This window comes from Castor canadensis, chromosome 7, assembly GCF_047511655.1.
Source record: "Castor canadensis chromosome 7, mCasCan1.hap1v2, whole genome shotgun sequence".
NCBI classification, from domain to species: domain Eukaryota; kingdom Metazoa; phylum Chordata; class Mammalia; order Rodentia; family Castoridae; genus Castor; species Castor canadensis.
Window position 1 is genome coordinate 14151838 of NC_133392.1, and position 16644 is coordinate 14168481.

The following is a 16644-nucleotide window of genomic DNA, read 5'->3' on the forward strand; positions in this document are numbered from 1 at the left end:
AAGGCCCGGGAGGGTTGCGGGCTCCTAGACACTCTCTCCTCTAGCATGGGCGGCCGGGGGCGGGGGGCGGGGGAGGAGGAGCAGCGGGAGTGGCGGTCACAGCGGCCTGGGTCCCTCCTGTGGCGTCCATACACCTGAGTGTTTCGGGGACCCGGCACCCGCACAAACCATCCCCACCCCGAACCCCCAGTTCTAGGCATCCAAAAGGAGGCGGCGTCGCTGTGGGCTAAGGAATCTTTGAACTAAGTTGAGGCGCTGCGGGTTTGGGGCACTTGCCTAGCTCTCGAGATTTTGCTAAGATCACAGCAGTCACCCACACAACAGTTCACTTTTGTTTTTCAAAGTCGCTATACAGCTATACATCCTTCAGTTTTGCTGCTCTCCGGTTCCCTTCTCTCCTTCAAGCGCTCTCTCTCTCTCTCTCTCTCTCTCTCTCTCTCTCTCTCTCTCTCTCTCCCCTCTCTCTGCTCCCCCCCCCAGTCCTTCCTTTTCCTGACTCTGTGGTCCCAAAATCCAGGCTGTGGGTGGCTCTGGCTTCGGTTTCAAGGCTGGTGGCTGGGGCCCTCCAAGGACGGAAAAGGAGGGAGAAGGTGGTATAATTTTGTGGAACAAAAGAAAACACAAAATCCCAGCTTTGGGGTCCCCAGGAGTCTCAGCATCCTCTCCCAGAAACAGCCTGGGAGGTCACCAGGCAGATCATAGCTTCCAGCTCCCCCTACCTCCCCCTCTGGTTGTCTTCTCCCTAAAAGGAGGAAATACATGCCATCATCACCTCTCTGCTCTCACCTCCCTTCCCTCCCTGGCTTTGGGCAGAGCTGCCTTGCTGTATGAGCTGCATGTCTGCCACTCAGGGAGTGCAATTGTTCTTAAAGAGCCTCTTCTGCTCAGAAAAAGGTTCACAATTTTAATTAAAAAACATTTGTAGACAGTGCATTTAATTTTAGTGCCTGTCTTGTTTTGCCTCCTTTCCCAAGGGCTTCTAGCAAACTGCCTTGGTCTCTGGAGGCTTCTGGCCTCCAACTGGAGACTCACAGTCCAGGCAGGAGGCAGGTGGCTTCTGTGGCAACAGCTGTCTGTGCTTGGGCCAAGGTGGGAGAGCTCCTGGGAGTCTGAGGAACAGCTGCGGGGTGGGTGGGCTAAGAGGAATAGCATGCTTGGGGCTACACAAAGCAACATCCAAGTTGTTTCAGAGCAGAAAAGAAAAGAAAAGCAGACCTTTCACCAAACCCCTGTGAGCTTGGTGGTCAGGTTGGAGAAGAATGTGGGAAGTACCTTGGGGAGCTGAACTGTGGGACCCATGCTCATATCCACCCAGGGCCTAAGCCAGAGCCAGAATGTACTAAGTAAGGAGTAACATTTGGCAACTCTTTATGGTTTACAAATAGCATCTTACACACCATTCTTTTATTCTAATGGTAGCCTCAGGGGGGGTCCAAACTCATTTTAAAGATTCACTTACAGGATCACAGGATCAGAGCAAATGACTTGCTCAAAATGCCTTGGCAGGTCAGAACTACAAGATTACAAACTCCCCTAGGGCCAGGTCTCCTCTTTCTGCTTCTTTTTCCTATCTGGCCCTCCCTCCTTCCCTTTCTTTCTTCCATTCCTCTTTCCCTCCCTCTCTGTCTTATCTGGCTCACACCTGAACTATTTGCATTCACATCTGCTAACTCTCATTTCCAGGATTCTTTTTATTTTATTGCATTGCATTGCATAGTATGGCTGGGGATTGAACCCAGGGCTTTCCACATGATAGGCAAGTGTGGCACCACTGAACTACATCCCAGCCCCTTCCAGCCCTCTTTCTACCATGATAGCTGCTGAGACTCACTTGGCAAGGGGTCTGAATTTCTCACTATTCTTGTTTTCTTTCTTGCCAATATCCCAACTCTTTCCTCTACATCCTTCTAGAATGGCATCTTAAACCCCTTATCCAGACAGGCATCAGTGGCTGTGCCTGGAGGAGCTGCAATCCCAGGTACTCAGAAGGCAGCAATCAGTAGGATCATGGTTGGAGGCCAGCCCAGGCAAAATGTTAGTGAGACCCTATCTCAACCAATAGCTCATACTTCAGCTACTCAGGAAGTATGAATAGGAGGATGAATGGTCCAGGCCAGCTCTGGGCAAAAACTCCAGACCTTATCTCAAAAACTAACCAAAGCAAAAAGGGCTGGAGGCATGGTTCAAGTGATAGAGCACTTGCCTAGCAAGTTTGAGGCCCTGAGTTCAATCCCTAGTACTGCCAAATATAATAATAATAATAATAATAATAATAATAATAACAAACTAACAAAAAAACTTCCAAAAGCAAAACCCTTACCTTATTTTCTTTAAAGATTTGTTTTTGTGGTGAGACACTTACATAGTGAAAATCTAAAGCACATGAAGTTTGAGTACATGAAGTTGGTGAATTTTACACACACAGACACAGACACACACACACACACACACACACACTTTCATTATTCCAACAAAAGCCTTTTTTTCTTCTATCTCCCCGTAGGTCATGTGATGACATAGTACCTTTATCCTGATTGAAAACACACAGTGCCTTACCAGTGTGCAGTGGGTCCACAGAAAACCTTTTAGAAAGTCTTTCTGAGGTTCCCGGAATGATTTCGAAATCGTGTGTTTCTTATACTCACTAACATCCTGAGTTTAAGTAGCTTAATTAAACAGCTGATCAGAACCAAAAACACTTACTACGTCAAGGCTTTTTGAGATAAACCCCAAAGATCAGCTGTTTCATCACTTGGAGAACTGGTTGAAGTGCAGATTCTTCAGTCTAAGCCCCTCTGGAGGAATCAGAAGCTTTGGGGTTGCATCTCAGGAACGTGCATTTTAAACAACTTTCCAAAGTGATTCCTGCATGCACTAACATTTGGGTGCCACTGTAATAAATGACAGTGTACTAAACTTCTCAAACACTGGCCCAGGGCCTGGCATCTGATGGTAATGCAATGAATGTTTGTTAAATAAATTAGTTCACTTTTTCTGACATAGACTTTCTTGGACATGTATCATATTATTGTAATCCAACACAAAAATTTTTTTGATGACACTGGGGTTCAAACTCAGGGCCTTACACTTGCTAGACAGGTGCTCTACCACTTGAGCCCTCTGCCATCCCTCTAAACACCAATTTTATACCTGCAAATCTGTATATTTCCTAGTCTTTTTACTTGAATTCTTTTCATTTTGATGGACCAGAAGAGGAAAGAGAGATCCACTTTGGTGGTTTTTTCAGGTTTCAGGGAAGGGCTTTTCTAAACTCAGAATGGGTCACCTTGCTGGATGGGTTACTACTTCCTTTCAGGCCTGGTGGTTGGGGAGGGCAGGGGGTGAGCCTCAGGTTTGCTGAAAGGCACTCAGCTGCATGCTCTTCTTGATTGGAACTGAAGGCCAAGGAACATCAGCTGTAGAAAGAGCAAGACCACCAGTTCCAGAGAACCTGACATGGAGTGCTTGTGAAAGCTGAAAATTACTTGGGTCATCTCTGATTTATAGTTGATATGAGAAGAGTTTTCTATCTTGAAGCACATTTGCTTATTGGTGTTGGGAATCCAATTCAGGGCCTCAGAGCTACATCCCAGGCCTTTCTTATCCTGAAGACAGAAAGTATTCTGCTCTACTTGGTACTGTTTTATCCATTCTTAGAGATAAATCAGTCATATGTGTATCACAATTTTATATAAAGAGTTTTTCTTCATGTAAAACTTCACATGAAAAATTTTCATAAAATTTCATAAATTTCATAAATAAGTTTGTTATACATATAAAAATATACACACATACAACGAACACACACACACATTCGTATCACACACACACACACATTCATCCATCTGTCACAAAGCCAAATCTTCTGGTTTGGGGCATGGAGAAAATCAATTCATCTTAACGATTACTAGTTGTTGGCTCTGGAGTCAGAATGACTTGGGTTTGACTCTCAGATTTACCACTTAATAGTGTAATCTCAGACAAAGTACTGAGCTGGCTGTTCTAAGCCTGTTTTCATGTATGTCAAATGAAAACAATGATGGTTCCTACCTCATAGAATCACTGCAAGTATTTAATTGGAGAATGAATGGAGAGCACCTGGTTCAAGCACTGTGTAAAATATACATCAAATATTCACTATTTATTGTAATACTGTCAGTGTGGTAGTGGAGGATATAAGCATCTCCTTGGGACTCATTTTCCCCATCTGTAGAATGAGAGGATTGACCCAATGTCCTTTCCTAAGGAAGTACTTGGAATGTGGTTGAGCCAGTCTTAATGGATTTGACTTCACCTTCCTTCAGATTGGGTACCACAACAAATCTAAGCATGGCATTTTTTGACCACAATGATAAGTTATTATTGTAATGACTTGGCAGACAGACTTCAGCTGCAATTCTTAGCTGTCAGTCCTTTGGGGATTGCCTCATCTGAAGAGAGCCACCTTGCCCAAGTCTTGCCCCACTTCCCACAGTGGCTTTCAGTGGCTGATAGACATGCCAGCAAGCCTGGTCTTTGAGTCTCAGGGTCAACCCTCTGAAGGATTGACTGGTTGAGTTTTCCATTGAGATTTAAATGCAGTTTGGCTGCTCCTCCTGTTCAATATTGCTGCTTTTCTCTCCCTTCCACAGTTATTGAACTTGAAGTGCTCCCAAGTAAACCTGCGCACTAATCTCCTTACCTCTTGGGGAAGCCACTTTGAATGAACTGGTATGGAAGAGAGTGTACTAAGTGGTGGCGATGAGGAGGAGGTCCAGAGGACTAGAGTATAGGACAACAGAGAGCAAATAGTGGGAGAAAAGGCAGAACACCATGGCAATGACATTTAAATTTTCCCATCAAGGTGATTGGGAGTCACTGAAAACTTTTCCCAAGGAGATCATGGAATCATTGTAGGTCTGCATTTTGAAAGATCCCTGACTCTTTGGGTGGACTCCAGGGGAGATAGTGTGGGAATAGCAGCACAAGGATTTGGAGGTAAAAACCTATCAGTGGGCCCACTATCACAGAGACGAGAGGATGTTGCTGGTGAGGGTCAGTTGGTGGGGAGATGGAGAAGAGAGATGGGTTCAAGGCACTTCACTGAGACGAAAATCAGCATATTTTAGCTCACCTCAGACTGGAGGTGACTGGTAGCAGCATTGACTTCAAGATTGGGTCCACGTGGAACTTTGAAGCCACCTCCCTGGCACCAGAGAAGGAATGAGGTGTGGAATCTGAAACCAAGAATGGTTAGGTGGCTCTGAGGCTGGAGAGGTAGCTGTGAGTTCTGGCAGCAGCCCTGGACAGGAAGGCAGGAGGTCACAGACATGTCCCATCTGCATTCTGCTCCACCCAACTCCTCTTAGTGCCAGACCCCAACATCTGTTCACTCACCCTTCTCCCTGTCTGCACCTCTATGACCATGACATTCAGCATTCATTCCATCATCGGCCTGGTGGAAACCTCCTCTTTCCTTACAGAACAAAGGTCTTTAGCTTTGGATTCGTCTGCTTTCTGTAATTTTTGTGAAGGTTCATTGATTGGATGTGGAGTAAATGACACAGAATAGCAAATTGGTAGAATCCATGAGATACACTTACAACAGTCTGATATTTCCAAGGCATTCTAATACATTTATGCACACACACATGCACAGAACGCACGCACACTCGCACACTCACTCATTTTAACATTCCTGTTTCTCTTTCACACAAATAGCTTCACAGTACGCATACTGTTTTGTGATCTTTTTCATTTAACAGTGAGCCTTGGAGCTGCTGTTAGGTCAATTGCTGATAGAAGTACCTATTATTAAACTTGTATAGGATTTCATAGGATAGGTGTATAATAATTTATTTAGCCATTCACTTATTGGTGTGTATTTTCTTTCTTATAGCTTCTCTTCTTTCTCCTCCTTTTCTAAGGGTATTCTACGGGATTGAACAGACCAAAATAAAGCACACCTGCAGAGGGCACACACTGAGACACCCCTCTGAACGTCAACTCAAACATTAATTGTGAAAACCAAGACAGTAAAATAGGCACGGCATGTACAGGGGCAGGGGTAACAGTGGGAGGCGGAGGGTGAAGGAAGGAGATTAAGGTAACGGTATATGGTGGATGGACTTCATATACCTATATGAAACAGAACTAGAAAACGTCTTGGAATTGCTTTAAGTGGGGTGGGAAGGGGGTTGAGGGGCAGAGACAATGGGGGCGATGTAACTAATGTACAATAGAATTGTACTAATGTACTTGGAATTATCACTACAAACCCCCCCATATCATGAATATATCCTAGTAAAATTTATTTAAAAAATAAAAATTAGGATATATTAGTTGTACATAGGGGTTTCATTGTAACATTTCCATACTTACATACAGTATACTTGAATTAGACTCACCCCTTCTATCACTCCCCCTTGTCTCCTTTTCCTCCTTAAAACAATTTCAACAGATTTCATTGTTCTATTTTCAAACATGTATAAAATATTTCAACCATGTTCATCCCTCCGTCATCCTCTCCTTTCACCCTCTCCTCCCACTTGTACCCATCCCCAAACAGAACCTGTTTTACATTTCTGTTGTTCTTTTTTAAGGACTAGACACTGCATATGAGAGAGAACGTGAACTATTTGTCTTTCTCAGTCTGGCTTATTTCACTTAAAATGATCATCTGTAGCTTATCATTTTTCTGCAAACAACATAATTTCATTATCCTTCGTGGGTGAATAGTACTCCGTTATGTATATATACCACATTTTCTTTATCCATTCATCAGTTGCTGGGCACTTAGGCTGAATCAATATTTTGGCTATTGTGAATAGTGCTGCTATAAATGGGGGTGCAGGTGTCTCAACTGTATGTTGACTTATACTTCTTCGGATATATGCCCAGGAGTGGCATAGCAGGATTATATTTTAGTTCTATCTTTAGTTTTTTAAGGAAACTCCATGCTGATTTCCACAGTGGTTGTACTAATTTACATCCCCATCAACAATGTGTGAGTGTTCCTATGTCCCCAGATCCTTGCCAGCATTCCTTGTTGTTTGTTTTCCTGAGGTTACCCAATGTGAGTGGGGTGAAATGGAATCTCAGTACTGTTTTGTCTTGCATTTCCTTTGTGACTAAGGATGCTGAATATTTCTTCATGTATTTATTAGCCCTTTGTACTTCTTTTGAAAACTGTTTAATTCATTTACATATTTATCTATTGGATTATTTATTCTTTTTGGAGCTCTTTGTTTTTGTTTCTGGTGGCACTGGGGTTTGAACTCAGGGCCTCACACTTGCTAGGCAGGCACTCGACCACTTAAGCCTCTCCACCAGCCCTTTTCTATGATAGCTTTTTTTGAGATAGGGTCTCATGAACTATTTGCCTGAACCGTAATCCTCCTGACCTCTACCTCCTGTGTAGCTAGGATTATAGGCATGAGCCACCAGTGCCTGGTTTGGAGCTCTTTATATATACTGGATATTAATCCTTCATCCAGTGACTAACTGGCAAAGATTTTGTCCCATTCTGTAGGTTTTCTTTTGATTATTAATTGTTTCCTTTGCTATGCAGAAGCTTCTTAATTTTATGCAATGCCATTTTTTAATTCTTGTTCTTATTTTCTGATCAACTAGGGTTCTGTTCAGAGAGGCATTACCTATGTCTATCTCCAAGGATTTGTCATATGTTTTTCTCTAGTGTTTTAAGGTTCTGGTCTTACAGTAAGACCTTTGATCCACTTGAAATTGATTCTTGTGCAGGGTGAGAGATAGAGGTGTAAGTTTAGTCTTACATGTGAATATTCAGTCTCCCCCAAATCCTTTGTTGAAAAGACTATTTTTTCTCTAATGTAGGGTTTTGGCATCTTTCTCACAGATCACATAGTGGCAGCTGTGTGGGCTCATGTCTGGGTATCCTACTGCATTATTCTACATGTCTTTTTGTGCCAATACCATGCTGTTTTTGTAACCATTGCTCTGTAGTATAATTTGAAGTCAAGTATTGTGATACCTCCAGAATTGTTCTTTTTGCTTAGAATTGCTTTGGCTCTTTGGGATCATTTGTGCTTCCAAATGAATTTTAAGATTGATTTTTCTGTTTCTGTGAAGAGCAACATTGGGATTTTGATGGGAATTGCACTGATCTGTAGATTACTTTAGATAACATAGTCACTTTCAAAATATTAATTCTGTTTGATCCATGAACATGGGAAGTCTTTCCATCTGCTAATGTCTTCAATTTCTTTTTCCAATGTTTTATAGTTTTCATTGTAGGGGAACTTCACCTCCTTTGTTAGGCTTATTCCTAGGTATTTCATTTTTTTGAGACTATTTTGAATAAGGTTGTTTTCCTGTTCGTTATTGGTATACAGAAAGTTACTGATTTTTTTTTTATGTTGACTTTGTGTCCTGCTACTTTGTGGAAAGTGTTTCGGATCTAAGAGTTTTTTTGGTGGAGTCATTAGAATCCTTTCAGTATAGGATTATATCATCTGCAAATAGAGATAATTTGACTTCTTCCTTTCCTGTTTGTATCATTTTATTTCTTTCTCTTGCCTTATTGTTCCAGCTAATATTTCTAGCACTATATTGAATAAAGGTGGTAGGAATGGGCACCCTATCTCATTCCTGACTTTAGAGGAAATGGCTTAATTTTCCCTCATTTAGGATAGTGTTTGTTGTAGGTTTATTATATATAGCCTTTACTATGTTGAAGTATGTTCCTTCCATTCCTATTTTATTCAAGATTTTTACCATGAAGGGGTATTGAATTTTTGTCAAAGGCTTTTTCTGCCTCTATTGAGATGATCATGTGACTTTTGTCACTTAGTCTGTTTATGTGCTATATAATGTTAATTGGTTTGTGTATGTTGAACCATCCTTGCATCCCTGGAATAAAGCCTACTTGATCATGGTATATGATCTTTTTAATGTGTTGCTGAATTTGGTTTGCAAATATTTTGTTGAAAATTTTTGTATCTATATTCATCAGGGAGATTGGTCTATAATTTTCTTTTTTTGTTGTGTCCTTTTCCAGTTTTGGCATCAGGGTAATACTAGCTTCAGAGAATGAGTTTGGCAGTGCTCCTTTCCCTTTTATTGTACAGAATAATTTGAGTTGTATTGGTATAAGTTCTTCTTTAAAGGTAGGATCCATCTTGTCCTGGGATCTTCTCTGCTTCCCCCTACTTATTTATTTACTTAATTTATTTATTTGAGACAGGATCTCACTATATAGCCCAGGCTGGACTCAGATTCTCTATTTTCCTGCCTCGGCCTTCTGAGTGCTGGGATTATAGTTATGTATCACCATGTCTAGCTGTCCTTTTCCTTCTTTTTGCCTTTACAAATGTATTGAAACTTTTTATAAATATATCAATATCCCTACAAGTGAAATTATGGAGTTGAATTTTAGTAAATACTGCCCAAAGTTGAATGTAGTCACATTCTTACTTACAGTCTTTAAAAATTAGATTAGGTAATTTAATGTTCTTCATTTGAGGCTCTTATATGCTAATTTCTTAAATAACATGTTGAAAATATATACAGCATGAATTCTCTAAAGTGATTGCAAAAACAAATTGTTCCTTTTCTTTTCTGGATTGAATATTCATTTTGTAGGTCATTTAGGACCTCCTTTAGATTTGAAGAGATTTATTTTCAAAGTGATAAAAAGTTTAATTTTTAACATTCATTACACAAAAAAGTAATCACCTGCCCTTGTTCTTACAAGGCAACCACCCTAAATTCTTTTGACCATCTTCTTTGTCTTCCTAATTCATCTTACTCATTTTTTTAACCTATCCATAGTTCTTCCCCTTCAAATGTCTTGGCTTAGTTTTAGCCTTTTGGGGGGAGATGAATCAACTTTTAGTATTTACACTATAAGAACAGTGCGAGCCCTATTCACAGATGAACTGGGTACCGTATATATTATGAGTCCATCTGTTTTCTTATATAGCTTTAGTTTTCCTTAGGGTAAGAGTTTTCTTGTTTTTCAAATTAGTTCTCTGTATACTCATCAGTGATTCATTTCAAAGTCTGCCATGAGTGTAAATCTCCTCTCACTAAATGCATACACACTGAACATCCTGCTAGCTCCATCTTTTTGGTGACATCTGTTTTGGTAGTCTCTTCTTTCTCCAGTTGAGACTGTTGGCTTTCTAGGTCTGTGACACAGCTGTTTTCCTACAATCTTTCTTCACCTTCATTCTGGGAATCAATATCCTTTTTTGGGTTGGAAGTTCTGTTTTCTGGAGTCTGTGTCTTTCTCTTTGATGATTTTCTCCCTTGTTTTGGTATAGCACTTCCTTTAGTAGCTCCTTGAGAAATGGTACAGTGCTTTTCTTTTTTTTTTTTTAAGTTTGTATGACTGAAAGTGCTTCTGTTCACTTATATAAGTGTATATCTAAACATAGAATACTTGGTTGCAAATACTTTTTCCTTAGCATTTTGAAGACATTGCTCTACAGTCTTCTTACCTCCTATGTTACTGTTAGATCCGACGACATTCTGGCTTGTGATTCTTTATATATGAAAATGATACTTGTCTCTCAAAGTTTTTAGCCTCTTTTCTTTGTCCTTAGTATTCTGAAAGTTCACAAACATGTGCTTGGAGTTGGCTTCTTTTTATATCCGTTACACTGGCAGACAGTGGGTCTTTTCAGTTGTACTCATTTGCTTCACTGGAAATTTACCTTGAATTTATCTTCTATGATACAATTTCCCCCTCTTTTTCAAGTGGTCTTTTTTTTTCTGGAACTTCTGTGATTTCAATGTTGGACTTCAGAGACTGACATTCCAATTTTCTTATCTTTCCCTTTCTACTGCTATTGATGGTTTGAATGAATTAATTAATATGTAGAAAATACTTAGGGTAATACCTGCTCAAGTTAATCTTCTAATATGCCTACTGAGATTTTAATTTTGACTGTTACATCTTTAATATCTCAAAGCTAATTTTCTAAAACCATATTATCCAATGTGATATCTACTAGTCGATGTAGCTATTTAATTTAAAATTAAGTATTCAATTATAGGTCAGTTCCTTAATTGTATAAGCCACATTTCAATGCTCTGTAGCCACATGTGGCTACCATATTGGACAGATATAAAACACTTCTATCACTTCCGTAGTCTCCATGGAATAATGCTGTTCTAAAAGTTCCTCTTTTTTCAAAAATAGTATCATGTTCTTATTCCAATATCTTGTTCCTCATGTCTGAAGGTATTAATGGTAATTTCCTTGAAGTTTCTTCAAATTTTTTTATTCTGTTAGATTGTTCACAGTTATATTAGGGCACATAAAACCCATTCTGTGCATGGGTGGGGCTTGTTGACCAGTGAGCTTTGGTACATGGTGATCTGGTGGGAATGTTTTGATAGAGATGACTGTTGGTACCTTTAGGTCCTCTCATTCATGTTAGACTCATCAGAGGAGAATTGGGCAATCTCTTAACTGGAGGGTGTAGGCCTCTCTGACAATACTCTGGTAGCCAAATGTGTGGTAAGAGTGGGTAGGAATCTCACTGATCAGTATAAAGATCTTCACCTCTTCCTGTTTGCCTTTGGTTGCATTGCACTTTTTGACTCTCATTCAGTCTTTCTGATTCACTATATCCAGATAACAGACCTCTAGTCTTCTGCTGAGATAACAGAAGGCTCTTCTCCTGGGTATTCAGAGTATGGGAGATAGGATCAAACTGGGAGTTTAGCTTCCTCTTTTGTATATTGATTTGTGTAACTTGAAACTTGCTGAACTCATTTTAGTTTATATTATAGATTTGAAAGTTGTTTCCTAGTTTTTGAAGGTGAGTCATGGTACTTCATAAAACAATGAAGATAGTTGGGACTTACTGAACAGTGAAATGGGCTTCTCTTCTTCTCTATAGACCCCACTTTTAGATGGGAGGGCAGCTACTATATTTTATTAGTTATGTGGTTAAGACTACTGGTCTATCTTCTCCAAGACTAGGGAACCGTGTGGTTACAATATTGTGATTGTGATTCAAGAGCCAGTCTCCTCTGTTGTCAGCCAGCTGTTCCTCAGAAAGGAGAGTTACTGGGTAATTGAGGAAAATTATTCACTCAGGATGAGGAAAGGCGACAGAAAACTCACTAAATGGGATGGTAGTAGGTTTTATAACATACCATATAGATCTCTGAGGAGAAGATATTCACTTCTTGTTCCCATTATTTCTGCCCTAGTCTATGTTACCATCCTTGTAGTACCTGGATTACTGTGAGCGTCTTTTAATTAATCTTAATTTTTCTTCCCTACAAGATGTCCTCCATATTGTAGCCCCAGTGACATTTCTCAAATGTGGAAGTAATCAAGTTCTTTGTTTAAAACTCTTCAGTGTTTTCCCATTGCTCACAGGACAAACTCAGTTTTCTTACATGGCTTATGAGGGCATTCATGATCCACCCTTGCCCATGTCTCTGTTTCTACACATTCACGCAGTACAGCGCAGCCTTCCTGGGCTTTAATACATAGTCAGACTGTACACAAACTCTCCCTGTGGCAAGAGCATTTTTCACTATTAACTCTCTCCTCCTTGACCCTCATCCACATCCTGTTCACCTATCAATTTCCAGTCCTCTTTTAGACCTCAGCTAGACGTCACCAATATTGAAAACCATTCTCCAATCCTCTAAGTCTGGAATAGATGCCCTTTCTAGAATTCTGTACTTCTTTTTTTTTTTTTTTTTTGGTACTGGGGTTTGACTCATGGTCTCATGCTTGGTAGGCAGGCACTCTACTACTTGAGCCATTCCACCAGCCCTTTTTTTGTGTTGTATATTTTCAGGATAAAGTCCTCCTGATCTCTGCATCCTGAGTAGCTAGGATTTCAGGTGTAAGCCACCAGCGAGAGCCACTCCACCAGCCTTAGAATTCTATACTTTTCCTATCCTATCGCTTGGCATGCTTTAATGTAATGATTAGTTTACTTGTGTGGCTTCCCTAATATTCTGTAAACTCTATGAGGGCAGAGACCACATCTAAATTATTCACCTGAGCTTACCATTAATAAATTATCTGGCTCATAGTAGGTGTTAATAATTATTTACTGAAAAAATATGTGTATGTGTTTGTGTGTGTGTCCTAGGTATGAGGTTCTTTAACATTTGTTAATTGACCAGAATCATAATCCCCACCCCATATATAAACACACATAAGAAATTCAGTGGGAAAAGTTAATTGCAGTCTGTTTTAAAGATACTGAATCCAAAGCATGAAGAATCAGCGCATCACTGGAGTACCACCCTGAAGATTCTGTTTAACTTGGAGGTGCTGGGGTTTAAACTCAGGGCCTCATCCTTGCTAGGCAGGTGCTCTACAGTTTGAGCCATGCTTCCAGCCCTGTTTAACACTTGAGTTTTGCTGATCATCTTATCACCTCATACAGTTGTTTATCTTGTGATGGAAACACAAGATAAACAACTGTATGAGGTGATAAGATGGGTTTTTTGGCTTGATTGTGGTAATCTCCTCTCAGTGTATATATATATGAAAAACTCTTGAGTTTTGCTGGTTCTATGGTGACTGTCACATAGAACATCTTTCCATATACCAGTTGGTCATTTTTTTTTGAAAAATGTCTACTTGTGTCCTTTGTCCACTTTGTAATTTGTTTCTTTCTTTGTTGACTGTTTCTTTTGCTGTGCAGAAACTTTTTAGTTTGTTTATTTTTGGTTTTGTTGACTGAGCTTTTAGGGTCATATTTATAAAATCATTGCCACCACCTATGTCAAGAAGACTTCCCATATGTTTTCTTCTAGGATTTATATAGTTTAAACCATCTGTTTAAGTCTTTAATACATTTTGGATTGATTTTTGTGTTAGGATAAGATAAGGGGCCTTGTGCTGGTGGCTCACACCTGTAATCCTAACTACTCAGAAGGGAGAGATTAGGAGGATGGTGGTTCCAAGCTAGCATAGGCAAATAGTTCACAAGACTGTGTCTTGAAAATACCCAACACAAAAACAGGTGGTGGAGTGGCTCAAGTGGTAGAACGCCTGCCTAGCAAGTGTGAGGCCTTGAGTTCAAACCACAGTATCACCAAAAAAAAGGTAAGGGTCCAGTTTTATTGCTTTTTCAGGTGGATATCCAGTTTTCCCAACACCATTTGTTGAAGACTAGCTTCTCTTCATTGTATATTCTTGGCTGCTTGGCACCTCTTAGTTAACCCCATACCTCTTAGAATGACTATTGTCAGAAAATCAAATGTTAACAAGTGCTGGTCAGGATGTGAAGAAAAGGAAATCCTTTTCTGTTGGTGGGATTGTAAATTGGGTCTGCCATTATGAAAACACAATGGAGTTTCCTTAAAAAAAAAAAAGCCCTAGAAAATGGAATTGCCATCTGATTCAATAAACCCATATTTACATACACGGTGTATCTGGAGGAAGTGAAATCAGTAGCATGGAAAGATATCTTCACTCACACTTCACTGCTGCATTACTAACAAGAGTCAAAGTGTATGAGTGGTAAAGAAAATGCGATCATACCTGAACACACACACACAGTGGAGTATTGTTCAGTCTTGAAAAAGTCAATCTGCCATCTGTGACAAAATAGATGAACTTAGAGGACATTACAAATGAAATAAGCCAGGAAAAGGAAAACAAATATTGCATGGTCCATATCATATGTGGAATCTGAAGAAGTTGAACTCAAAAACAGTAGAAAGATGGTCACTGGGGACCAAGGACTGGGGCAATAGAATTTTGGTCAAATTTACAGTAATAAAATGAATGAGTTTTGGAGATGAAATGCAGAGTATGTTCCCTGTAGTTAAAAATAATGTATTACATACACGAAATGTGCTAAGAGAGTAGATCTTAAGTGTTTCCACCACAAGATAAACAACTGTATGAGGTGATAAGATGGTTTTTTTGGCTTGATTGTGGTAATCTCCTCCCAGTGTACATATATATGAAAAACAATACATCATACACCTGAAATATATGCAACAAAACATAGGGGGTGTTTTATTTATCAATTATACCTCAATAAAGCTGAAGGGGAAAAAAACCCAAATGTGTTCTTACTTGCTTATCTCTCTCCCATCACTATCTACTCTATCCTTGTCCCCCCCACCCCCAAGCCATCTGATGCTGTGCTGTAGATGTCATCATAATTTGTCCTTAGATAGCCCAGGGTGGATCTCCTAAGGATGTTCTCTTATACAACTAACTATAATACTATTATCACACCTGAGACAATCAATAATGTGATATCCCTCAATATCCTTTACATATGAAAATTTCCTCAGTTGTCTTAACAATGTCTTACCATTTTTTATTTTTTAAATCCAGGATCAAATCTGAGTTAATGCACTGTATTTGTTTATTATTCCACTTTTATTTATTTTAATCCAGAATAGTTGGCTGATTTCTTCTGTCCTCCATGATACTTACTTTTGGGAAGTCTGGTCATTTCCTCATGGTGTCATTTAACTTGTTTCTCCATTCCCCATACTTCTTGTGAACTAGAAATTAGACCCACTTGGCTAGAATCCTTCATAGGTGATGTGTTGCAGCTCCCTTCTCACATGGTCTGAGGAGGAGACCAGTTCATTTGACATTTATCACCCATCTACTGAGCTCCTGGTAGGTAGCATGAACTCTGTTAGATAGAGTGGGGGCACATGATCAATGCTCTATCAATATTTATTGACTACCAATAAAAAAAGCATTGAATGTGAGAGTCAAACGAGATGCTCAGATGAAACTGTAATTTAGTTTGGTAAACATCTGGATGTTGTTGGACAAAGCTATTCCCGTATGCTGTGTGCTAGGGACTATGAGCATTGCTAAGTATGGAAATACATTGACCTAGACACCCCAGTCTCCACGTTTGAAGAGTAAGTGCCCAAGCATTCAAAAGTTGAAAAATGAATTTCGGTAGGAAGGAGGAATTTATGTAAGTACCTGACAATATGAATTAGAATCAGGTTCTGGAAGACTTTGAATGAATGCCAAATCACTCAAAGCATTAGAAAAGACACTGGTGTTCCAATAAATACACAGAGATCTGAGGAGAAGGAGTTGATTTTGGTCATGGTACTCCACAACTCATGTGGGTCTTACTTTCCTCATTTGTAGAATGAGCAGACAATCATAGTTTATATAGCTCAAATCTACTGAGCACTTCCCACATGGTAGACACCAGTCTAGATTTTACATGAATACTGCATACATGTTGTATATAGATAACTCAGAATTATGTATTTCATAAACAAATATAAAGCTCTCTCTATAAAATCTAATGAGTTAATGTATATTACATATTTTAGATGTATATTCTCCTTTGATTTCATAATATCTTTATAACCTAGCTTCTTTAATTACTGAGGCACTCTACAGATGAGGACATTAAGGGGCACTGAGGTAGATGATTTGTTCATTAGTACATAGTTCAAGTAAATTTTGTAGACAATACTCAGACTTTCATACACTAGTGCCTTAGGGCTATTGAGAATATTAAATGAAATCATTGATTGCCTTAATCAGTGCTTGGCTTATAGTAAAAAGTCAATGAAGTGAGTTGCCATTTTTATTTCCCTTGAAGAAATCCTTAATGAAGTGCTTGAAAACATGGTAGATCATTAAATCTTGTGAACAGTGGAGTGTGTTGAGATGGTCTAAGATTTTTGAGACAG